This window comes from Mirounga angustirostris, unplaced genomic scaffold (assembly GCF_029215605.1).
Source record: "Mirounga angustirostris isolate CCGP_5_RB_7025 unplaced genomic scaffold, mMirAng1.0.hap1 SCAF_2, whole genome shotgun sequence".
Taxonomy (NCBI): domain Eukaryota; kingdom Metazoa; phylum Chordata; class Mammalia; order Carnivora; family Phocidae; genus Mirounga; species Mirounga angustirostris.
The window spans coordinates 204,937,484-204,952,032 of NW_026991710.1; positions in this window are offsets into that span (position 1 = coordinate 204,937,484).

Consider the following 14,549-nt stretch of genomic DNA (forward strand, 5'->3'; position numbering starts at 1 on the left):
GCAGACGGCAGCACACGACTCCCCACTTGTTTCCTGACGTCAGCACTGTGGCCCCACTTTGGCATGGAAGCCTACTCGCAAGCGTGCTAACCCGAAGAGACAACACTGTAGAGAAACCGTGCTTTAGCTACCGTCGACCTCTGTGTGGGAGGAAGCAGTTGAGGGTGTACTGTGGGTGAGAGCCTGGGGCCGGGTTCCATTTCGTACGACCGGGGGAGAGACAGGCCGGACAGCCGGCAGCTCTCAACTCACATCATGCTTATGGGGCTCGTACCGTTGCCCCGGGGGTGCGTGCAGGCTGAAAGACAGCCACCTAGCTCGAAGGAAGGACTCGGGAGACGATGCGTGCTTCAGCTCAAACAGCCGCTCCTGAGGGTGGAAGCATTCTGTTGTGTGCGTGCGTGAGAGCACTGCAAGGGAGTCCCAAACCTAATTCCGAGGGAGCCTCCGGCTGCTGCACAGGGCAGCACTCGACTCCCCACTTGTTTCATGAAGCTAGCACTGAGGCCCCACTTTTGCATGGAAGTCTCATCGCTTGCGTTCTACCTCGAAGAAACCACAGTGTACAGAAACCGTGCTTTAGCTACCTTCCACCTCTCTGAGGGAGGAAGCACTTTCCCGGCTACCGTGGGTGAGAGCCTGGGGAACGGGTTCCTTCCGTGCAACCGAGGGAGAAGCAGCCCGGGCCAGAAGGCACCTCGCGACTCAGCTGTTGGTACCTGGAGCTAACACTACTGCTCCATGGGTGCACAGGAATGCTAAGTGCTCCACACTGATTTGGAAGAAAGACGCCCGTAAAGAATCCCAGCCTCAGCTCCTTCGCCTCTCCACAGGGTGGCAGCATTTTCCACTCTACTGGAGTGCAAGCCTGAGGAAGGGGTCCCGGCAGAATTCCGAGGGAGAAATAAGCATGGGCAGGAGGCACCTGTCGGCTCCACTCTTGTTTCGGGGAACTTGATCGGCTCTCCCGTGTGTGCGTGGAGTCCTAAGTGCCATCCACCCGACGCAAAGGAACACACCTGTAGAGAACGCGTGCCTCAGCAAAGATCGCCCTTCCCGAGCGTGACCTTCACCCATTGTGTGTTTCTGTGAAAGCCTGACCAATGGAACCTCAACGCAAGTCGGAGTGAGAAGCAGGCCTGTAAGGAAGGCTGCTGTCGACTCACCTCTTGTTTTAGGAGATGAGCCCTGCTGTACCCTGTGTGCTTGGATGCCTAGTTTGCCAGGCTGCTAAGAGCCAGAATCCGTGCTATAGAATGGCTGCGCTTTAGTTCACGTTGCCGTTCCCAAAGCCAGAGGAATTGTACAGTGCTCGTGTTCGAGAGACTGGGGAAAGGGTCCCATGCGGGACGTGGAGTGAGAAACAGGCCGGTGCGGAAGGCAGCTCTCAACTCACCTCTGGTTTAGGAGGCTAGTACCCTTGCCCCCGGGTGTGCCTGCAGGCCTCAAGCCAAGCGCCTAACTCAAAGGAACAGCTCTGTCGAGAATTCCTGCTTCGGCTACGATAGCCATGCCTGAGGCCGGAAGCATTTTGCTGTGTGCATGAGTGAGCGCCCTGCCAGGGAGGCCCAAGCCATTTCCTGTGTGAGACTTAGGCCCAGGCAGACGGCAGCACACGACTCCCCACTTGTTTCCTGAAGCCAGCACTGCGGCTCCACTTTGGCATGGAAGTCTGATAGCTGGCACTCTAACTCGAAGAGACAACAGTGGAGAGACACCGTGCTTTAGCCTTACCGCCGGCCTCTGCGTGGGAGGAGGCCGTTTAGTGTGTACTGTGGGTGAGAGCCTGGGGCGGGGTTCCATTTCGTACGACCGGGGGAGAGGCAGGCCGGACAGCCGGCAGCTCTCAACTCACATCATCCTTATGGGGCTCGTACCGTTGCACCGGGGGTGCGTTCAGGCTGAAAGACAGCCACCTAGCTCGAAGGAAGGACTCGGGAGACGATGCGTGCTTCAGCTCAAACAGCCGCTCCTGAGGGTGGAAGCATTCTGTTGTGTGCGTGCGTGAGAGCACTGCAAGGGAGTCCCAAACCTAATTCCGAGGGAGCCTCCGGCTGCTGCACAGGGCAGCACTCGACTCCCCACTTGTTTCATGAAGCTAGCACTGAGGCCCCACTTTTGCATGGAAGTCTCATCGCTTGCGTTCTACCTCGAAGAAACCACAGTGTACAGAAACCGTGCTTTAGCTACCTTCCACCTCTCTGAGGGAGGAAGCACTTTCCCGGCTACCGTGGGTGAGAGCCTGGGGAACGGGATCCTTCCGTGCAACCGAGGGAGAAGCAGCCCGGGCCAGAAGGCACCTCGCGACTCAGCTGTTGGTACCTGGAGCTAACACTACTGCTCCATGGGTGCACAGGAATGCTAAGTGCTCCACACTGATTTGGAAGAAAGACGCCCGTAAAGAATCCCAGCCTCAGCTCCTTCGCCTCTCCACAGGGTGGCAGCATTTTCCACTCTACTGGAGTGCAAGCCTGAGGAAGGGGTCCCGGCAGAATTCCGAGGGAGAAATAAGCATGGGCAGAAGGCACCTGTCGGCTCCACTCTTGTTTCGGGGAACTAGATCGGCTCTCCCGTGTGTGCGTGGAGTCCTAAGTGCCATCCACCCGACGCAAAGGAACACACCTGTAGAGAACGCGTGCCTCAGCAAAGATCGCCCTTCCCGAGCGTGACCTTCACCCATTGTGTGTTTCTGTGAAAGCCTGACCAATGGAACCTCAACGCAAGTCGGAGTGAGAAGCAGGCCTGTAAGGAAGGCTGCTGTCGACTCACCTCTTGTTTTAGGAGATGAGCCCTGCTGTACCCTGTGTGCTTGGATGCCTAGTTTGCCAGGCTGCTAAGAGCCAGAATCCGTGCTATAGAATGGCTGCGCTTTAGTTCACGTTGCCGTTCCCGAAGCCAGAGGAATTGTACGGTGCTCGTGTTCGAGAGACTGGGGAAAGGGTCCCATGCGGGACGTGGAGTGAGAAACAGGCCGGTGCGGAAGGCAGCTCTCAACTCACCTCTGGTTTAGGAGGCTAGTACCCTTGCCCCCGGGTGTGCCTGCAGGCCTCAAGCCAAGCGCCTAACTCAAAGGAACAGCTCTGTCAGAATTCCTGCTTCGGCTACGATAGCCATGCCTGAGGCCGGAAGCATTTTGCTGTGTGCATGCGTGAGCGCCCTGCCAGGGAGGCCCAAGCCATTTCCTGTGTGAGACTCAGGCCCAGGCAGACGGCAGCACACGACTCCCCACTTGTTTCCTGACGTCAGCACTGCGGCCCCACTTTGGCATGGAAGCCTACTCGCAAGCGTGCTAACCCGAAGAGACAACACTGTAGAGAAACCGTGCTTTAGCTACCGTCGACCTCTGTGTGGGAGGAAGCAGTTGAGGGTGTACTGTGGGTGAGAGCCTGGGGCCGGGTTCCATTTCGTACGACCGGGGGAGAGACAGGCCGGACAGCCGGCAGCTCTCAACTCACATCATGCTTATGGGGCTCGTACCGTTGCCCCGGGGGTGCGTGCAGGCTGAAAGACAGCCACCTAGCTCGAAGGAAGGACTCGGGAGACGATGCGTGCTTCAGCTCAAACAGCCGCTCCTGAGGGTGGAAGCTTTCTGTTGTGTGCGTGCGTGAGAGCACTGCAAGGGAGTCCCAAACCTAATTCCGAGGGAGCCTCCGGCTGCTGCACAGGGCAGCACTCGACTCCCCACTTGTTTCATGAAGCTAGCACTGAGGCCCCACTTTTGCATGGAAGTCTCATCGCTTGCGTTCTACCTCGAAGAAACCACAGTGTACAGAAACCGTGCTTTAGCTACCTTCCACCTCTCTGAGGGAGGAAGCACTTTCCCGGCTACCGTGGGTGAGAGCCTGGGGAACGGGTTCCTTCCGTGCAACCGAGGGAGAAGCAGCCCGGGCCAGAAGGCACCTCGCGACTCAGCTGTTGGTACCTGGAGCTAACACTACTGCTCCATGGGTGCACAGGAATGCTAAGTGCTCCACACTGATTTGGAAGAAAGACGCCCGTAAAGAATCCCAGCCTCAGCTCCTTCGCCTCTCCACAGGGTGGCAGCATTTTCCACTCTACTGGAGTGCAAGCCTGAGGAAGGGGTCCCGGCAGAATTCCGAGGGAGAAATAAGCATGGGCAGGAGGCACCTGTCGGCTCCACTCTTGTTTCGGGGAACTTGATCGGCTCTCCCGTGTGTGCGTGGAGTCCTAAGTGCCATCCACCCGACGCAAAGGAACACACCTGTAGAGAACGCGTGCCTCAGCAAAGATCGCCCTTCCCGAGCGTGACCTTCACCCATTGTGTGTTTCTGTGAAAGCCTGACCAATGGAACCTCAACGCAAGTCGGAGTGAGAAGCAGGCCTGTAAGGAAGGCTGCTGTCGACTCACCTCTTGTTTTAGGAGATGAGCCCTGCTGTACCCTGTGTGCTTGGATGCCTAGTTTGCCAGGCTGCTAAGAGCCAGAATCCGTGCTATAGAATGGCTGCGCTTTAGTTCACGTTGCCGTTCCCGAAGCCAGAGGAATTGTACAGTGCTCGTGGAGAGACTGGCGAAAGGGTCCCATGCGGGACGTGGAGTGAGAAACAGGCCGGTGCAGAAGGCAGCTCTCAACTCACCTCTGGTTTAGGAGGCTAGTACCCTTGCCCCCGGGTGTGCCTGCAGGCCTCAAGCCAAGCGCCTAACTCAAAGGAACAGCTCTGTCGAGAATTCCTACTTCGGCTACGATAGCCATGCCTGAGGCCGGAAGCATTTTGCTGTGTGCATGCGTGAGCGCCCTGCCAGGGAGGCCCAAGCCATTTCCTGTGTGAGACTCAGGGCCAGGCAGACGGCAGCACACGACTCCCCACTTGTTTCCTGAAGCCAGCACTGCGGCCCCACTTTGGCATGGAAGTCTGATAGCTGGCACTCTAACTCGAAGAGACAACAGTGGAGAGACACCATGCTTTAGCCTTACCGCCGGCCTCTGCGTGGGAGGAGGCCGTCTAGGGTGTACTGTGGGCGAGAGCCTGGGGCCGGGTTCCATTTCGTACGACCGGAGGAGAGGCAGGCCGGACAGCCGGCAGCTCTCAACTCACACCATGCTTATGGGTCTCGTACCGTTGCCCCGGGGGGTGCGTGCAGGCTTAGGGAAGGCCACCTAACTCGAAGGGAGGACTCGGGAGACAATGCGTGCTTCAGCTCAAACAGCCGCTCCTGAGGGGGGAAGCATTTTGTTGGGTGCGTGCATGAGAGCACTGCAAGGGTGCCCCAAACCCAGTTCCGAGGTAGCCTCAGGCCTCTGCAGAAGGCAGCACACGACTCCCACTTGGTTCCTCAAGCCGGCACTGTGGCCCCACGTCTGCATGGACCGCTTGCGTTCCCACTCCAAGAAAGAACAGTGTACAGAAAGCGTGCTTTAGCTACCGTCGACCTCTCTGTGGGAGGAAGCAGTTTATGCTGCACTGTGGGTGAGAGCCTGTGGGCAGGGTTCCATACGTAAAAGCGGGGGGGGGGGGCGGGAAGCAGGCCGGTGCAGAAGGACCCTGTCGGCTCACCTTTTGTTTACGAGGCTAGGAACGTTGCCCTTGTGTGCCTGCAGGCCTCAAGCCAGCGACCTAGGTCGAAGGAACAACTCTGTCGGGAATTCCTGCTTCGGCCAATAAAGAGCCATGCCCGAGGCTGGAAGCATTTTGCTGTGTGCATGCGTGAGCGCCCTGCCAGGGAGGCCGAAACCAATTTGCGTGTGAGGCTAAGGCCCCGGCAGAAGGCAGAACACGACTCCCCACTTGTTTCCTGACGCCAGCACTGCGGCCCCACTTTGGCATGGAAGCCTACTCGCAAGCGTTCTAACCCGAAGAGACAACACTGTAGAGAAACCGTGCTTTAGCTACCGTCGACCTCTGTGTGGGAGGAAGCAGTTGAGGGTGTACTGTGGGTGAGAGCCTGGGGCCGGGTTCCATTTCGTACGACCGGGGGAGAGACAGGCCGGACAGCCGGCAGCTCTCAACTCACATCATGCTTATGGGGCTCGTACCGTTGCCCCGGGGGTGCGTGCAGGCTGAAAGACAGCCACCTAGCTCGAAGGAAGGACTCGGGAGACGATGCGTGCTTCAGCTCAAACAGTCGCTCCTGAGGGTGGAAGCATTCTGTTGTGTGCGTGCGTGAGAGCACTGCAAGGGAGTCCCAAACCTAATTCCGAGGGAGCCTCCGGCTGCTGCACAGGGCAGCACTCGACTCCCCACTTGTTTCATGAAGCTAGCACTGAGGCCCCACTTTTGCATGGAAGTCTCATCGCTTGCGTTCTACCTCGAAGAAACCACAGTGTACAGAAACCGTGCTTTAGCTACCTTCCACCTCTCTGAGGGAGGAAGCACTTTCCCGGCTACCGTGGGTGAGAGCCTGGGGAACGGGTTCCTTCCGTGCAACCGAGGGAGAAGCAGCCCGGGCCAGAAGGCACCTCGCGACTCAGCTGTTGGTACCTGGAGCTAACACTACTGCTCCATGGGTGCACAGGAATGCTAAGTGCTCCACACTGATTTGGAAGAAAGACGCCCGTAAAGAATGCCAGCCTCAGCTCCTTCGCCTCTCCACAGGGTGGCAGCATTTTCCACTCTACTGGAGTGCAAGCCTGAGGAAGGGGTCCCGGCAGAATTCCGAGGGAGAAATAAGCATGGGCAGAAGGCACCTGTCGGCTCCACTCTTGTTTCGGGGAACTAGATCGGCTCTCCCGTGTGTGCGTGGAGTCCTAAGTGCCATCCACCCGACGCAAAGGAACACACCTGTAGAGAACGCGTGCCTCAGCAAAGATCGCCCTTCCCGAGCGTGACCTTCACCCATTGTGTGTTTCTGTGAAAGCCTGACCAATGGAACCTCAACGCAAGTCGGAGTGAGAAGCAGGCCTGTAAGGAAGGCTGCTGTCGACTCACCTCTTGTTTTAGGAGATGAGCCCTGCTGTACCCTGTGTGCTTGGATGCCTAGTTTGCCAGGCTGCTAAGAGCCAGAATCCGTGCTATAGAATGGCTGCGCTTTAGTTCACGTTGCCGTTCCCGGAGCCAGAGGAATTGTACAGTGCTCGTCTTCGAGAGACTGGGGAAAGGGTCCCATGCGGTACGTGGAGTGAGAAACAGGCCGGTGCGGAAGGCAGCTCTCAACTCACCTCTGGTTTAGGAGGCTAGTACCCTTGCCCCCGGGTGTGCCTGCAGGCCTCAAGCCAAGCGCCTAACTCAAAGGAACAGGTCTGTCAGAATTCCTGCTTCGGCTACGATAGCCATGCCTGAGGCCGGAAGCATTTTGCTGTGTGCATGCGTGAGCGCCCTGCCAGGGAGGCCCAAGCCATTTCCTGTGTGAGACTCAGGCCCAGGCAGACGGCAGCACACGACTCCCCACTTGTTTCCTGAAGCCAGCACTGCGGCCCCACTTTGGCATGGAAGTCTGATAGCTGGCACTCTAACTCGAAGAGACAACAGTGGAGAGACACCGTGCTTTAGCCTTACCGCCGGCCTCTGCGTGGGAGGAGGCCGTTTAGGGTGTACTGTGGGCGAGAGCCTGGGGCCGGGTTCCATATCGTACGACCGGGGGAGAGGCAGGCCGGACAGCCGGCAGCTCTCAACTCACATCATCCTTATGGGGCTCGTACCGTTGCCCCGGGGGTGCGTGCAGGCTGAAAGACAGCCACCTAGCTCGAAGGAAGGACTCGGGAGACGATGCGTGCTTCAGCTCAAACAGCCGCTCCTGAGGGTGGAAGCATTCTGTTGTGTGCGCGCGTGAGAGCACTGCAAGGGAGTCCCAAACCTAATTCCGAGGGAGCCTCCGGCTGCTGCACAGGGCAGCACTCGACTCCCCACTTGTTTCATGAAGCTAGCACTGAGGCCCCACTTTTGCACGGAAGTCTCATCGCTTGCGTTCTACCTCGAAGAAACCACAGTGTACAGAAACCGTGCTTTAGCTACCTTCCACCTCTCTGAGGGAGGAAGCACTTTCCCGGCTACCGTGGGTGAGAGCCTGGGGAACGGGTTCCTTCCGTGCAACCGAGGGAGAAGCAGCCCGGGCCAGAAGGCACCTCGCGACTCAGCTGTTGGTACCTGGAGCTAACACTACTGCTCCATGGGTGCACAGGAATGCTAAGTGCTCCACACTGATTTGGAAGAAAGACGCCCGTAAAGAATCCCAGCCTCAGCTCCTTCGCCTCTCCACAGGGTGGCAGCATTTTCCACTCTACTGGAGTGCAAGCCTGAGGAAGGGGTCCCGGCAGAATTCCGAGGGAGAAATAAGCATGGGCAGAAGGCACCTGTCGGCTCCACTCTTGTTTCGGGGAACTAGATCGGCTCTCCCGTGTGTGCGTGGAGTCCGAAGTGCCATCCACCCGACGCAAAGGAACACACCTGTAGAGAACGCGTGCCTCAGCAAAGATCGCCCTTCCCGAGCGTGAACTTCACCCATTGTGTGTTTCTGTGAAAGCCTGACCAATGGAACCTCAACGCAAGTCGGAGTGAGAAGCAGGCCTGTAAGGAAGGCTGCTGTCGACTCACCTCTTGTTTTAGGAGATGAGCCCTGCTGTACCCTGTGTGCTTGGATGCCTAGTTTGCCAGGCTGCTAAGAGCCAGAATCCGTGCTATAGAATGGCTGCGCTTTAGTTCACGTTGCCGTTCCCGAAGCCAGAGGAATTGTACAGTGCTCGTGTTCGAGAGACTGGGGAAAGGGTCCCATGCGGGACGTGGAGTGAGAAACAGGCCGGTGCGGAAGGCAGCTCTCAACTCACCTCTGGTTTAGGAGGCTAGTACCCTTGCCCCCGGGTGTGCCTGCAGGCCTCAAGCCAAGCGCCTAACTCAAAGGAACAGCTCTGTCGAGAATTCCTGCTTCGGCTACGATAGCCATGCCTGAGGCCGGAAGCATTTTGCTGTGTGCATGCGTGAGCGCCCTGCCAGGGAGGCCCAAGCCATTTCCTGTGTGAGACTCAGGCCCAGGCAGACGGCAGCACACGACTCCCCACTTGTTTCCTGAAGCCAGCACTGCGGCCCCACTTTGGCATGGAAGTCTGATAGCTGGCACTCTAACTCGAAGAGACAACAGTGGAGAGACACCGTGCTTTAGCCTTACCGCCGGCCTCTGCGTGGGAGGAGGCCGTCTAGGGTGTACTGTGGGCGAGAGCCTGGGGCCGGGTTCCATTTCGTACGACCGGGGGAGAGACAGGCCGGACAGCCGGCAGCTCTCAACTCACATCATGCTTATGGGGCTCGTACCGTTGCCCCGGTGGGTGCGTGCAGGCTTAGGGAAGGCCACCTAACTCGAAGGGAGGACTCGGGAGACAATGCGTGCTTCAGCTCAAACAGCCGCTCCTGAGGGGGGAAGCATTTTGTTGGGTGCGTGCATGAGAGCACTGCAAGGGAGCCCCAAACCCAGTTCCGAGGTAGCCTCAGGCCTCTGCAGAAGGCAGCACACGACTCCCACTTGGTTCCTCAAGCCGGCACTGTGGCCCCACGTCTGCATGGACCGCTTGCGTTCCCACTCCAAGAAAGAACAGTGTACAGAAAGCGTGCTTTAGCTACCGTCGACCTCTCTGTGGGAGGAAGCAGTTTATGCTGCACTGTGGGTGAGAGCCTGTGGGCAGGGTTCCATACGTAAAAGCGGGGGGGGGGGGCGGGAAGCAGGCCAGTGCAGAAGGACCCTGTCGGCTCACCTTTTGTTTACGAGGCTAGGAACGTTGCCCTTGTGTGCCTGCAGGCCTCAAGCCAGCGACCTAGGTCGAAGGAACAACTCTGTCGGGAATTCCTGCTTCGGCCAATAAAGAGCCATGCCCGAGGCTGGAAGCATTTTGCTGTGTGCATGCGTGAGCGCCCTGCCAGGGAGGCCGAAACCAATTTGCGTGTGAGGCTAAGGCCCCGGCAGAAGGCAGAACACGACTCCCCACTTGTTTCCTGACGCCAGCACTGCGGCCCCACTTTGGCATGGAAGCCTACTCGCAAGCGTTCTAACCCGAAGAGACAACACTGTAGAGAAACCGTGCTTTAGCTACCGTCGACCTCTGTGTGGGAGGAAGCAGTTGAGGGTGTACTGTGGGTGAGAGCCTGGGGCCGGGTTCCATTTCGTACGACCGGGGGAGAGACAGGCCGGACAGCCGGCAGCTCTCAACTCACATCATGCTTATGGGGCTCGTACCGTTGCCCCGGGGGTGCGTGCAGGCTGAAAGACAGCCACCTAGCTCGAAGGAAGGACTCGGGAGACGATGCGTGCTTCAGCTCAAACAGTCGCTCCTGAGGGTGGAAGCATTCTGTTGTGTGCGTGCGTGAGAGCACTGCAAGGGAGTCCCAAACCTAATTCCGAGGGAGCCTCCGGCTGCTGCACAGGGCAGCACTCGACTCCCCACTTGTTTCATGAAGCTAGCACTGAGGCCCCACTTTTGCATGGAAGTCTCATCGCTTGCGTTCTACCTCGAAGAAACCACAGTGTACAGAAACCGTGCTTTAGCTACCTTCCACCTCTCTGAGGGAGGAAGCACTTTCCCGGCTACCGTGGGTGAGAGCCTGGGGAACGGGTTCCTTCCGTGCAACCGAGGGAGAAGCAGCCCGGGCCAGAAGGCACCTCGCGACTCAGCTGTTGGTACCTGGAGCTAACACTACTGCTCCATGGGTGCACAGGAATGCTAAGTGCTCCACACTGATTTGGAAGAAAGACGCCCGTAAAGAATCCCAGCCTCAGCTCCTTCGCCTCTCCACAGGGTGGCAGCATTTTCCACTCTACTGGAGTGCAAGCCTGAGGAAGGGGTCCCGGCAGAATTCCGAGGGAGAAATACGCATGGGCAGAAGGCACCTGTCGGCTCCACTCTTGTTTCGGGGAACTAGATCGGCTCTCCCGTGTGTGCGTGGAGTCCGAAGTGCCATCCACCCGACGCAAAGGAACACACCTGTAGAGAACGCGTGCCTCAGCAAAGATCGCCCTTCCCGAGCGTGACCTTCACCCATTGTGTGTTTCTGTGAAAGCCTGACCAATGGAACCTCAACGCAAGTCGGAGTGAGAAGCAGGCCTGTAAGGAAGGCTGCTGTCGACTCACCTCTTGTTTTAGGAGATGAGCCCTGCTGTACCCTGTGTGCTTGGATGCCTAGTTTGCCAGGCTGCTAAGAGCCAGAATCCGTGCTATAGAATGGCTGCGCTTTAGTTCACGTTGCCGTTCCCGGAGCCAGAGGAATTGTACAGTGCTCGTGTTCGAGAGACTGGGGAAAGGGTCCCATGCGGGACGTGGAGTGAGAAACAGGCCGGTGCGGAAGGCAGCTCTCAACTCACCTCTGGTTTAGGAGGCTAGTACCCTTGCCCCCGGGTGTGCCTGCAGGCCTCAAGCCAAGCGCCTAACTCAAAGGAACAGGTCTGTCAGAATTCCTGCTTCGGCTACGATAGCCATGCCTGAGGCCGGAAGCATTTTGCTGTGTGCATGCGTGAGCGCCCTGCCAGGGAGGCCCAAGCCATTTCCTGTGTGAGACTCAGGCCCAGGCAGACGGCAGCACACGACTCCCCACTTGTTTCCTGAAGCCAGCACTGCGGCCCCACTTTGGCATGGAAGTCTGATAGCTGGCACTCTAACTCGAAGAGACAACAGTGGAGAGACACCGTGCTTTAGCCTTACCGCCGGCCTCTGCGTGGGAGGAGGCCGTCTAGGGTGTACTGTGGGCGAGAGCCTGGGGCCGGGTTCCATATCGTACGACCGGGGGAGAGGCAGGCCGGACAGCCGGCAGCTCTCAACTCACATCATCCTTATGGGGCTCGTACCGTTGCCCCGGGGGTGCGTGCAGACTGAAAGACAGCCACCTAGCTCGAAGGAAGGACTCGGGAGACGATGCGTGCTTCAGCTCAAACAGCCGCTCCTGAGGGTGGAAGCATTCTGTTGTGTGCGCGCGTGAGAGCACTGCAAGGGAGTCCCAAACCTAATTCCGAGGGAGCCTCCGGCTGCTGCACAGGGCAGCACTCGACTCCCCACTTGTTTCATGAAGCTAGCACTGAGGCCCCACTTTTGCATGGAAGTCTCATCGCTTGCGTTCTACCTCGAAGAAACCACAGTGTACAGAAACCGTGCTTTAGCTACCTTCCACCTCTCTGAGGGAGGAAGCACTTTCCCGGCTACCGTGGGTGAGAGCCTGGGGAACGGGTTCCTTCCGTGCAACCGAGGGAGAAGCAGCCCGGGCCAGAAGGCACCTCGCGACTCAGCTGTTGGTACCTGGAGCTAACACTACTGCTCCATGGGTGCACAGGAATGCTAAGTGCTCCACACTGATTTGGAAGAAAGACGCCCGTAAAGAATCCCAGCCTCAGCTCCTTCGCCTCTCCACAGGGTGGCAGCATTTTCCACTCTACTGGAGTGCAAGCCTGAGGAAGGGGTCCCGGCAGAATTCCGAGGGAGAAATAAGCATGGGCAGAAGGCACCTGTCGGCTCCACTCTTGTTTCGGGGAACTAGATCGGCTCTCCCGTGTGTGCGTGGAGTCCGAAGTGCCATCCACCCGACGCAAAGGAACACACCTGTAGAGAACGCGTGCCTCAGCAAAGATCGCCCTTCCCGAGCGTGACCTTCACCCATTGTGTGTTTCTGTGAAAGCCTGACCAATGGAACCTCAACGCAAGTCGGAGTGAGAAGCAGGCCTGTAAGGAAGGCTGCTGTCGACTCACCTCTTGTTTTAGGAGATGAGCCCTGCTGTACCCTGTGTGCTTGGATGCCTAGTTTGCCAGGCTGCTAAGAGCCAGAATCCGTGCTATAGAATGGCTGCGCTTTAGTTCACGTTGCCGTTCCCGGAGCCAGAGGAATTGTACAGTGCTCGTGTTCGAGAGACTGGGGAAAGGGTCCCATGCGGGACGTGGAGTGAGAAACAGGCCGGTGCGGAAGGCAGCTCTCAACTCACCTCTGGTTTAGGAGGCTAGTACCCTTGCCCCCGGGTGTGCCTGCAGGCCTCAAGCCAAGCGCCTAACTCAAAGGAACAGGTCTGTCAGAATTCCTGCTTCGGCTACGATAGCCATGATGAGGCCGGAAGCATTTTGCTGTGTGCATGCGTGAGCGCCCTGCCAGGGAGGCCCAAGCCATTTCCTGTGTGAGACTCAGGCCCAGGCAGACGGCAGCACACGACTCCCCACTTGTTTCCTGAAGCCAGCACTGCGGCCCCACTTTGGCATGGAAGTCTGATAGCTGGCACTCTAACTCGAAGAGACAACAGTGGAGAGACACCGTGCTTTAGCCTTACCGCCGGCCTCTGCGTGGGAGGAGGCCGTTTAGGGTGTACTGTGGGCGAGAGCCTGGGGCCGGGTTCCATATCGTACGACCGGGGGAGAGGCAGGCCGGACAGCCGGCAGCTCTCAACTCACATCATCCTTATGGGGCTCGTACCGTTGCCCCGGGGGTGCGTGCAGGCTGAAAGACAGCCACCTAGATCGAAGGAAGGACTCGGGAGACGATGCGTGCTTCAGCTCAAACAGCCGCTCCTGAGGGTGGAAGCATTCTGTTGTGTGCGCGCGTGAGAGCACTGCAAGGGAGTCCCAAACCTAATTCCGAGGGAGCCTCCGGCTGCTGCACAGGGCAGCACTCGACTCCCCACTTGTTTCATGAAGCTAGCACTGAGGCCCCACTTTTGCACGGAAGTCTCATCGCTTGCGTTCTACCTCGAAGAAACCACAGTGTACAGAAACCGTGCTTTAGCTACCTTCCACCTCTCTGAGGGAGGAAGCACTTTCCCGGCTACCGTGGGTGAGAGCCTGGGGAACGGGTTCCTTCCGTGCAACCGAGGGAGAAGCAGCCCGGGCCAGAAGGCACCTCGCGACTCAGCTGTTGGTACCTGGAGCTAACACTACTGCTCCATGGGTGCACAGGAATGCTAAGTGCTCCACACTGATTTGGAAGAAAGACGCCCGTAAAGAATCCCAGCCTCAGCTCCTTCGCCTCTCCACAGGGTGGCAGCATTTTCCACTCTACTGGAGTGCAAGCCTGAGGAAGGGGTCCCGGCAGAATTCCGAGGGAGAAATAAGCATGGGCAGAAGGCACCTGTCGGCTCCACTCTTGTTTCGGGGAACTAGATCGGCTCTCCCGTGTGTGCGTGGAGTCCGAAGTGCCATCCACCCGACGCAAAGGAACACACCTGTAGAGAACGCGTGCCTCAGCAAAGATCGCCCTTCCCGAGCGTGAACTTCACCCATTGTGTGTTTCTGTGAAAGCCTGACCAATGGAACCTCAACGCAAGTCGGAGTGAGAAGCAGGCCTGTAAGGAAGGCTGCTGTCGACTCACCTCTTGTTTTAGGAGATGAGCCCTGCTGTACCCTGTGTGCTTGGATGCCTAGTTTGCCAGGCTGCTAAGAGCCAGAATCCGTGCTATAGAATGGCTGCGCTTTAGTTCACGTTGCCGTTCCCGGAGCCAGAGGAATTGTACAGTGCTCGTGTTCGAGAGACTGGGGAAAGGGTCCCATGCGGGACGTGGAGTGAGAAACAGGCCGGTGCGGAAGGCAGCTCTCAACTCACCTCTGGTTTAGGAGGCTAGTACCCTTGCCCCCGGGTGTGCCTGCAGGCCTCAAGCCAAGCGCCTAACTCAAAGGAACAGCTCTGTCGAGAATTCCTGCTTCGGCTACGAT